Genomic DNA, 12,378 nt, shown 5'->3' with positions numbered 1-12,378 from the left:
TGCATCCTTAGCTCTTGCTGACAGCCAATTGCCGAACACAATTTAGGTCACATAAGAGATCCGACGTTGAGGGATCGAAGGGCAATAACGGTCGACATCAAAAGATTTCCTGGTGACCAGTTCTATTTCGCAGTGTGTGTGTGTGTGTGTTGTTTCGCAGAGAGAGAGAGAGAGAGAGAGAGAGAGAGACAGAGAGAGAGAGAGAGTCAATAAGACGAGGCTAAACTTTCTTCAATTTTCTTTTATGACGTAATGTTAAAACTTGTCCAAGCTACATAGAAAATTCCTTAATCAATACGAATTCCTGATCTAAAAATAAATCTACAATGTTCCTGGTCTTTTTCTTAGTTATAAACTCATCGAACTACCGTCGTATTTTACCTCTGAAATCGTATCTTCAGCATTTTTTTTTTTACCTGAATGGCTTCTTTACATTAGTATGTGTGACGAAAAATATTGTAATTTGGATCTATGTTAATTTTTCCGAAGAGAATGGGGACTTAGAGGCATTCTTATGTACGACTGCATTAATCAATTTACCAGTGGATGTGTGTGTGTGTCCAAGAGAGAGAGAGAGAGAGAGAGAGAGAGAGAAGAGAGAAAAATCTGACAAAACTGTTAAAAAAGGCCACATTTTTTTCTTCATTTCCGTGGGACATACACGCACATGGACATTCTTACACTTGTCAAGAATGAGAAAAATATTTCATTTGTCGTACAGTCCGATTCTTTAACTGCATAGAGGGGAGGGGTGTTGGACAATATCTTCTATTAAAGAACGTGAAAGATGGGAAATGACATTTGACTGCAAAAATGCCTTTGAATTACCTAATTTTCTCGTACAGTTCTTAAAATGATAGGAAATTGAAAAAAAGGAATGTTCATTCATACAATTAGTCGCTGGTTAATAGGTAACTATATTTACAGAAATATTTTGCAATAAAGTCTTCGGATTGGTGATCATCCATAATAGTTATTAGGAACGATATGGTAAGGCACGATACAAAAAAATCTATAGAGCTTTGGATACATAATACAATCCCTGAATAAATTATAGTTAATGTAGTTCAAATTAGCTTAACGCAATGGACGTTCGAGTTTTTTTTTCTCTCAAACAATAGATGAGACTTCCTTGACTAATTACGTAATCAGTACTTCATTTTTCATGACTCTCTTCATTAATCACAACTTCACACACCATCTTCATTGAAAATAGATGTTTATAACAACACTCATAGATAATAAATCTGTGTTGAAATACACCGTAAATTATCACTAACTATGGTGGTGTTACTATACAGTACATGCATATTTACAAACCCAGTAATCAACAAAATATTTATCTTTATATATTTCTTTGGGTTACAATTATCAAAAACTCAGACCTACCTGAAATAAGCCTCTAAAGTGTTTCCGGAAATCCTGGTAAAAGAAAGTGAATTTTTGCGTTGATTATGGGTATACGAATATCTGTTTAGAAATATTATAAGGGAGACAAAATCTGAGCCCTAGAAATGACCATAAAAAGGAGACAAGTGGTGTTTTTAATTACAAATAATATTCTTGAAATTATCCTAAGACTATTAGTAATAATATTAAGATGGCCTTTCTAGATAAGTGTTATTACCATGTGTGTGATAGCATTTTCGTTGTGTGGCTAGTTAATTTTTAACGATTTTCATTTTATTATAACGCTTCCATCTTTGACTATGAAGTAGTAATGCCCTTGGGGAACGGATTTTCATGAATAAAAAATGAAACATGAAGCTCACCGGACGGAAGACCCGACCTTCTAATAAATCAGTAAAGAATTATGCCACCACTGTATTTTCATCAGACTCTGACTTTCGTTTTATTTTGATTGGTACAGGCAAAATGTTTTGCATCGCTGAACACTCCTTTAACCCTTCCATGCAAAAATAGCCTCCCTCTGTGTTCTTGTAATCTTATTATTGCGCATAAATGATTTTCAGATTTAATCCTCTTCTGATTCGTATGTTATTACTCTTGCTGGTTTCCATCAACAACAGGGTTGGTGCGTTACTTCTCATTAATATGGCTAATTGCATCCATTAATAATTCAAGACTTCACTTAAGTGCTTTGGCTGTATTTGGTACTCGACGTACATGAAAGTTATATGTGCATATATTTAAAACACATGTCACCAACATATAACGAAATTTTTATTGGATTTAAAATTATATAAATGTATAGTATATGTGTGTACATATGTGGCCCCAACAACTAGAAAAATTACTGTTCTTTAGAGCTTGTGCAAATGTGGTACGCAAGTCACTGCACCAGTGAATCTGCAAGAAAACTCTACCTTAATTACAAAGTGCATATTTAGTAAACTACAAAGGACCTTCAAAACAACAAAACATTATCCCAAAGAAGCAGGAAATATGAGCGTAGTTTTCCATTATATAGGGAATCCTAAAGCATAAGAATTAATTACAAAATAGAAAGTAAAAATGTATATATATATTGCAATCGAAGGGGAGATACAAATCACGGCAGCGTTTCTTCTTGATTTTATTTCAAATACAACAAAACCTTCAACCCTACAAGCAGAAACAAACGAATGCTCAATTAGATAAAATTCTCATTAACGTTCAGACAAAAATATCCCCTATTTGCAAATGACGTTGACAATATTACCATAACCAATATAAAGCAAAATTAACAGATAAATAAATAACATACCAGTTCCGTTACAGTATACAGCAATAAGACTGGATAATACCAGGCAGTTCTGCTTAGAGTTTATCTAAGCGTTCGCTTTACAGTGCCGACAGAATGAGCCAACTCGAAGTTTTGGTAAATTTCAGGTCCGTCATCTAATTTACATTTTCTAAAAATATTCCCTTCCGCTAATATTTTAACCAGTGAATGGCTAATTCCTCCGGTCAACAGGTCCGTGAAGGTAGTTCCAGTCGTGACGATCCATCTGGCCGCTCATTGGCTGTCCTGTTAAGAGTTGTTATTTGCCAACTGGTGCTCCGAGTGCTTAAAGGTCATCTGCCGGAGAACATACAGTGCTACATATATATATATATATATATATATATATATATATATATATATATATATATATATATATATATATATATATATATATATATATATATATATATATATATATATGTGTGTGTGTGTGTGTGTGTGTATGTATGTATGTATGTATGCATGCATGTATACACACGCACACACGTTCACATACAATATATATATATATATATATATATATATATATATATATATATATATATATATATATATATATATATATATATATATATATATATATATATATATATATATATATATATATATATATATATATATATATATATATATATATATATATATATATATATATATATATATATATATATATATATATATATATATATAACCAATTAAGGTGAATACTATTAATTATCCCCTCACCAATTCTTCACCCCCTCTCTCTCTCTCTCTCTCTCTCTCTCTCTCTCTCTCTCTCTCTCTCTCTCTCTCTCTCTCTCTCTCTCGCACTGCCCTCCTTAAAATGTATATTCTTTTGAATGCTTTTATAACATTTAAATATTGGCAACAGGTGTGTCCGATATATGCGACCAAAGTTTTCGAAAGCGCCCATGTTGAATTCACAGTCGTTCTGGAAGTCAGTTAGGCAGTTCTCTTTCATGCATGTTTTTTTTTTTTTCGTTCTTTGCAGTTAATAAATCTATTCAACTCTTCAAACAACAACTTAAGCTTGCTTTTATAAAAAAAATTAAAAATTCTACTTCGTCTGTCTGTCACTTTGAAGTTTATGACTTAATCTATAATTCAGACTTAAATTACGTCTGGCATTTTCACCGCTTTTAAAACTGCTGTGCAACAAATCCGTTTTTAATGGATTTTTTTACTATAACTTTATCTTTCAGGCACTCACACGTAAACGTCACAGGCATTTTGGTTTTCAATATAGATCAGGGCTCAAAGAGGCCAGTAAAATATATTGCTTTTTCTTTTGGCAAATGATTCATAAGGTTTCACGAGTTTTACATTTCAGCAAGCAGAATTCTTTCTTTGATGTTAGTTTAGCCAGATAAAAATGTGTTATTGGGTTTTACCGTTTTAATTTATAACTTAAAATATTGCCTCTATCTCATAATAGAATATATGAATAGGAAAAATAATAATTAGCAAAAGTAAATGAAGAAATAATAACGAAAACAGCAACAAACTCAGCTGGAAAATTAAGTCATCAATGTGAGGGTCTGCCATCGGCTTTGTCTCCAGAAGGGATAAGTTTGGATCTTATGGGTAAGTCATAACGTCATGTCCGTTTTTTGGGTCTACCATTAATTAGGTTATATTTTGAATAATGTCAGCCCGTAGCTCTTTGTCAACTAACTAAGGCAGAGCCGTCCAAGCTGTTTAGTCCTAGGGCCACTCTTGAAAAACAAAAAGTCATGCGGACCTGCTGTGTGTGTATATGTGTATGTGTGTGCATTTATATATGTATAAATAAAAGTATATTTCTCATTTTTATATCATTTATATATATATAAATATATATATATATATATATATATATATATATATATATATATATATATATATATATATATATATATATATATATATATATATATATATATATATATATATATATATATATATATATATATATATATATATATATATATATATATATATATATATATATATATATATATATATATATATATATATATATATATATATATATATATATATATATATATATATATATATATATATATATATATATATATATATATATATATATATATATATATATTCAGGATAAGCATAATAAATCTAATTTTATTATATAAAAAAGAGAAATATACTTTTTTTTTTCTCTCTCTCTCTAGCGGGCCACTTTCAAAATCAAACTGGCCACTTTTGGCCCACGGGCATGGGGTTGGACGGCCGTGAACTAGGGAGTCAGTAACCCACTGGTGCGGTGGTTCAAGTAGGGCCCATTGCAAAGAGCTGTGGATTCTTGCGGCAAGCAGGATGCAATGAGAAGTGGTCGGCAGCTTGATGGTGACGGGTTGATTGTAACGTATCCCAATGGCGTCGTTATGTCATATAATTACTTGGTGATCCGAATGAAAGCTAATTTAGTACCCCAATTTCTCCCTCAAATATATTTTATTTCTGATAATAATGCAAGCGCATGAAGATAGTATGAAAAACATGTTTGTAAATCTAAAAGTAAATAGCACAACCACCGACGTCAACATCTTGAAATGTGTTTCTTGTACAGGATCCCAACTGTGGCATTATTAGGTAAAGATCATATAAAACAGAGTACGAAAAAATGGTTTTATTTTCGCTGCCGACATCAGCTCTCCATCTTTGAAGGAAAAAATAGCATACGTTTTTGTGGTTCTGTTTTGCGTTCCACCACTATGAATATGATTATGGATTATGGTAATCAGGCTTTTGTAATGTAGATATGGGAGTAGAATCTCGACGGGATAAAGAAATGTGACGTTCCATTTATAAGAAGAAAAACCAGTAACGACTTTATTCAGCTGCATTCCGGATGTGGGTAGATCCCAAAATAAATAATGAGAAACTGTAGCGATTAGTAATCATACAGATCTAGAGAGTATATTGCTTTTGGAGTTAGGAAATAGTGAATAATTTATGAAGATACCTGTTTTTTTGCAGTGATCATAAGTAAAAGGATTTTATAAGGAAGTGATTAACTCATTCTCCTCATTCAACAAATATACAGGTGCCATTTCTTTCTTAAGCATTAATCTAATTTGATTATCAAAGCTTTGCTTCTTTGACAGTGAACTCAATAACCTTTGAAAGGATAAGACATCTGTAATTCCCAAATTGATATTCTCAGCAATATTCGGAGTTTAAGACTGTTGAAACCAAACCATGATGTGGCCTAAACAAGGTTTGTCGAAAAATTATTTGAGATTTTTTCGGTTGTGAAGGCAGGAGCAGGATCTTCGCTAAAACTGATATCTGTACAGACGGTTATATTTTTCTCTATTTCTAAGTTACCATAGTGATAATACCATAACGGGTATGAGTAACTCTTTTATTATTATTATTATTATTATTATTATTATTATTATTATTATTATTATTATTATTATTATTATTATTACTTTTGGAACGGACTGAAGGTAAAATGATGCTAACGAATTAACATAAGAAATATAACTAGGAATCCCAGTAACATAACTACATAATTTCAAGGGATATGTATGTCATTATATAAGGAAAATAAAGGCAAATAATTATGTCCCACAAAAATATGAATTAGGTTTTGACTTTTTAATTGTCTGTTTACCTTTGAATTAAGTACATCACAAAGACAGGTATAAAGAGGCTCTGAAAAACAGACTGTAAGTTCAATGAATTTTTAGAAATAATATATAAAAAATTACTTCAATTATAACAATTCCAAGGTAAATGCCACTCTCATGTATTGCATTTTGTTAACTTATTTTTATCTGGAATAAAAAAAACAAAAGGACCCCGATTTTGAGAATTCAACAAACTGAATGAAAGAATGAGGTAGAGGCCGCACTTGATGCGAAGGATAGGTGTGGTTGAGTCACCTACAGAGCGTTCACTTCAGACCTTGCTATTGCTGATGAACTATACATCACACCGAACCTCACCTGTCGACTATTGAATGTAACTAACCTTTTTCTTTTATTTTTCAACTGTATCCAGAGCAACAGTCCGTCATTCGGGTGTTCTACATCCTGTTTTGCTTCTACGCTTGAGTACCCCTCTTGCCTTGAGGAAGTGGGGCACTTTGGCAAGACAGCTTTTCCACCCCTTGCCTATTCTGATACCTGGTATTGCAAGCCTATCCATAACTCTCCAAATACCGGCATTTCCTAGCCCTCGGAAATATTGGTACTGTTACTTCAGAACTTATATCCACCTAAAATAATACCTGTCCTTTGTTACAGTATTCTTACAAAAATATTTCTCACAGAAATTAAAGTTCAAATATACCTGGAGAAGAAAAGACCTACGCTGACATACGTTAGTCTTTTTCCTTAAGAAATATATTGTCGTTCAATGGTGAGAACTCACTGTTGTCCAGAGAGACCGAGTTAAGAGTAATATTATCGAAAGGTCTTTCGGGAAATTCTAGTCGACATCTTTGATGCTTATTGGATTTTTCGGTTGGTAAACAGCAAGGAAGGTTACGACGTTTCCTCTCGCTACCTTTAAGGAGCCCCCAGAAGTTTGCCGTAGAGTTCTGTAACTTTTGCTTTGCAGTGCGTCTATTATATCAATGTGCGTCAAGTTTGTCCCAGAAGACAGTACAAAACTGAGTTATGCCCTCGCGCAGAGTATTTCAGCAATAAATGCAAATTGATTCGAATTGCACCGTATTCTTTTTGAAACAATTTTTAGCTAAGTATTTTTTCGATCGGATAAGTAAGAAAAGTAAAATTTTGTTTTTTAATAATATTTCAACTTTCTTATGAGCAGTGAAAAGAGGTATTGTATAGAGGAAGAATAATATATATATATAATATATATATATATATATATATATATATATATATATATATATATATATATATATATATATATATATATATATATATATATATATATATATATATATATATATATATATATATATATATATATATATATATATATATATATATATATATATATATATATATATATATATATATATATATATATATATATATATATATATATATATATATATATATATATATATATATATATATATATCTGACTCAGCCGTGTTTATTATCGTGACCATATTGTCTTTGTGGAAGTTTAAAACACCTTCTGCTGGTTAAATTTCCCCAGTTACCATTACTGACGTTTACGTCAACATACCTCTCTCTCTCTTATGGACAAATAATATAAAAAATAGCAAAGCTTTTTATCTCTTTTACAATGATTAAAAGACTAAAGTGATAATCAGGATTCCCATTTGTAATATTGATAAGATTGCGACAAATGTAAGTTACCCTTGAAGAAAATATGTCAGTAACTCCATGGCATCTTAGGTTGTTAGCATTACAAATAAGGGACAGCCTTGCGAATGACATGCCAGTACTATAATATTGCTCAGGCCAGTTCACCAAGTATAACCTTCAGCGACTATGCCGTCGATCATGTCAACCCTCGTATAGAACTTTCTATTCATTCTTAAAAAAAGATCAGCACTGAGGCCGTCTATTGACAGCTACTGGAAATTGTGGTAGTAAATCTATACACTATTTATTGATTAGCAAAATGACGTTTGACACTTATATTTGTGTTAGTTTTTTGTTGCTGAATGTGGAACATGATACGTCAGCAAAATTTGTTTTACATAAGGTTATACAGGCTGATCCAGGGTTGGCGGGGGGAGTACCCGGGCACGTGTCCCCCGTGAAAAATAATGACGGCATAATAATATTGAAGATTTAGATAATAATATATAAATGAGAAATATAAAACTTGGAAAAAATACAAAAAATCTATTACAGAAATTATATATATATATATATATATATATATATATATATATATATATATATATATATATATATATATATATATATATATATATATTATGTATGTATGTATGCATAATATGAAAATTGGTGCGGCCCCAATGAAATTTTTCTGGATCCGCTAGTGTATGTATGTACAATGGATATGCTCGCTCAATTAAGTGAACTGATATATATACATATATATATATATATATATATATATATATATATATATATATATATATATATATATATATATATATATATATATATATATATATATATATATATATATATATATATATATATATATATAATTCGGCTTTTAACATGAGCATCGTGAAAGGACAAAGGAGGGGTAACTCTCCTTCAAAACCAATATCTGGAATGTTTGACTGTTGTTTATCACTACAATTTAATGGCTGCAGTTTGATGGCCGAGCAGCGTTAACGTCGTAATTCCTTGAAGTTTTACTCTGAACAAACACTTGCAATAAACAACAACTTGTTGACTGTCTTCCTTGGACCATAAATTCAATTTAAATCAATCCACAGCTGCACACACCTCAGAGCCACAGACAGCCCTCATAGCAAGAAGTCGTTAAGATTTAGTATTTATTATTTACATTATTTAAAAAAGCAACGAAATAGAATAAAAAAAATCGAGGGATTTGTGGATTTTCCAGAACGTAAGGATTTCAGTGTCGTATAATAGTTGCACTGGATCTATATTTAAACCCCAGTGAATAAAGTGCAATATTGTAATCAATTATAGCTTTAATTCAACTTTAGTAGTAAAGAACACACCATGGTTACTTTGTTGTATTTATTTAAAATTAAATTGGCAAAATGCATATGCGTTCTGCATTCAAGGCGAAGTGGACAGAAAAAGATTCATCTGCAATGCGAGCTCTTCTGGACTCTTTAATTTAACAAAGATGCTTTTAAAATATTGCTCGATACACATATTGGGTCTTGTAAAATTGAAAAGATAGCCGAATGGAAAGTGCGTAAATCGTTGGTCTGTAATTGATGCTTAAAACTAAAAAAGTAAAACACTGTTTTGTGTGTTGCAGTCTGAAGATACCAAAATATGTAGGACATTTCGTCAGTAATCTTTGTCTAGGGACATTTTTTTTATACCATGGCTGGAAGGGACATCGATACTCTCTTGGTTCATTCGTGTCTTATAACCTTTTACAGTCGATCAAGTATGACTATGGAGTCCTTTTCTGCTGCTTCTGCGTGCGAAAATTTCTGTAAAAGACAGGGAAATCGTCCATGTACTTTGGAGCTAATGGTCCCACTTGCCATTTATTTATACTTTTTTTTTTTTTTTGGGAAACCAACGTAACATTACGTGCCATTCAAACTACTGAACAAATGTATGCAGCCAATATTCCGCGCAGTAAAAATGATGTAATTAAACAATTATCAATGAAGAAGAAACGTGCAGAAAGAGAAGCTTGAAAATGAGGAAGACGTTTGGAAACTAGACCGAGCCACCCTATTGGGAATAAGCAGTTTTCCATTTGACGCGCTCTCCAGAGTCCGTGGATAGACTGTGGTAGGCAAACTTGGACTTCGCCACGGGAAAGTGCTTCAGACAGTATACCGGGACTTGCGTGGCGCTTGCCATTCGTCTAGAAGTTGTACGGGCTCGCTTTTACTGGAACTTCTGGAAGCTGAGGATAATTTTTGTTGTTGCTTTTGTAACAGGATTCTCGAAGGCGCATTCGTACTTTAGACTTGCAGGTAGTATTAGTTACTGTTTCTTGTGTTCTTTTAGTTTTGTTTGAGGGGTTTTGCTTATGTCGGTGTTAAGATTCAGCAGGCAGTTTTGTGTAAAGAATTGTTTGTTGACGATTTACCGTTTTCCTAAACGACATCGAATGTTGGTCATGTAATGGATACATTAGTCCATTTTTATCATTTTCATATTTTGACAATTTGAGTGAAATAAGTATGCAGTGCCATTATAGGGCCTGTTTTTTCTCAGTGTTATGTAGATTTTAGTTGGTTTTAGTAGGTGTAAAGATTTTGCCCACATTTAATTGGGAATGCGTGTAATCACAATGTTAGTATTGCTTAGTTTATATTTGAAAATTATTCATGATTGCTACCAGATTTATTAAGCTAGAAAGTTATTAAATGTTAACATTAAAGTAGTGTTAATGGTTACTGAGTTTACTGAGCAGAATGGATTTGCTGCAATCTAACGAGTGACCTAATTCCAGGTGAGTGCTTGAATCTTCTAGTACACGCTCTTCGAATCCTGCATGGGAGTTGGAGTAAATGCTTTCTTTTAAAGAAGCTGGCATATACCTTCGAATCCTGCATGGGAATTGGAGTAAATGCATTCTTTAGAAGAAGAACCTTAAATTTCATTGGTCTTTTGACATCTGGACTGCTTTTAATCTGTTTTGTTTAGCTTTAAAAGTTAAAGTAACTGGAATAGATTTTAGAATCCCTTGGGGCAATTTTTTTTTTTTTTTTTTTTTTTTTTTTGATAAAGTTCTTAAGTTGGATAGTTTTCCTTATCTAAAATATTCAGAGTTTGTGTTTCTGTGGTTTTCTTTTGCAATTTAAAAATGAGGTAGCTTTAACTTATATTTATTAGATAAATATTTTAGATTTAATTGGTCTTTTGGCTTAAAAATGAAAGTGAGGTTCTTAGGACAGGGATGACCTTTTATTCGGGGTTTGAGGTGCTGTCTTTAGCAGGTTTGAGGGTGACTTGGTCTTTTGGCAAGGGTGGCCCTTTTGGCAGGTTTGAGGGTGACTTAAATGACTCTTTGGCAGGTTTGAGGGTGACTGTCAGGCCTTGGTCTTTTGGGAAAATCCGGTTTCAGCCTTTTATTAGGGTGACTTGGTCTTTTGAGGTTTGAGGGTGACTTAGTCTTTGGCAGGTTTGAGGGGTGACTTAGTCTTTTGGCAGGTTTGAGGGGTGACTTGGTCTTTTGGCAGGTTTGAGGGGTGACTTGGTCTTTTGGCAGGTTTGAGGGGTGACTTGGTCTTTTGGCAGGTTTGAGGGGTGACTTGGTCTTTTGGCAGGTTTGAGGGGTGACTTGGTCTTTGGCAGGTTTGAGGGTGACTTGGTCTTTTGGCAGGTTTAGGTTTTGAGGGGTGACTTGTGGTCTTTTAGTTTGAGGGGTGACTTGTTCTTGGGACAGGTTTGAGGCAGGTTTTGGGACAGGTTTGAGGGTGACTTGGTCTTTTGGCAGGTTTGAGGGTGACTTGGTCTTTGGCAGGTTTGAGGGGGTGACTTTGGTCTTTTGGGCAGGTTTGAGGGGTGACTGGGTCTCGTGGCAGGTTTGAGGGGTGACTGGGTCTCGTGGCAGGTTTGAGGGTTGACTTAGTCTTTTGGCAGGTTTGAGGGTTGACTTAGTCTTTTGGCAGGTTTGAGGGTTGACTTAGTCTTTTGGCAGGTTTGAGGGTTGACTTAGTCTTTTGGCAGGTTTGAGGGTTGACTTAGTCTTTTGGCAGGTTTGAGGGTGACTTGGTCTTTTTTGGCTTTGAGGGGTGACTTAGTCTTTTAGCAGGTTTGAGGGGTGACTTTCTTTTTGGCAGGTTTGAGGGGTGACTTGGTCTTTTGGCAGGTTTGAGGGGTGACTTGGTCTTTTGGCAGGTTTGAGGGGTGACTTGAGGGTGAGGTTTGAGGGTGACTTTGGGGCAGGTTTGGGGGTGACTTTTTGCTGGCAGGTTTGAGGGGGTGACTGGTCTTTGGCAGGTTTGAGGGGTGACTTGGTCTTTGGCAGGTTTGAGGGTGACTTTGGTCTTTTGGCAGGTTTGAGGGGGTGACTTTGGTCTTTTG

The sequence above is a fragment of the Macrobrachium rosenbergii genome, chromosome 8, assembly GCF_040412425.1.
Source record: "Macrobrachium rosenbergii isolate ZJJX-2024 chromosome 8, ASM4041242v1, whole genome shotgun sequence".
Lineage (NCBI taxonomy): Eukaryota > Metazoa > Arthropoda > Malacostraca > Decapoda > Palaemonidae > Macrobrachium > Macrobrachium rosenbergii.
Note: the sequence above shows the minus strand (reverse complement) of the source record.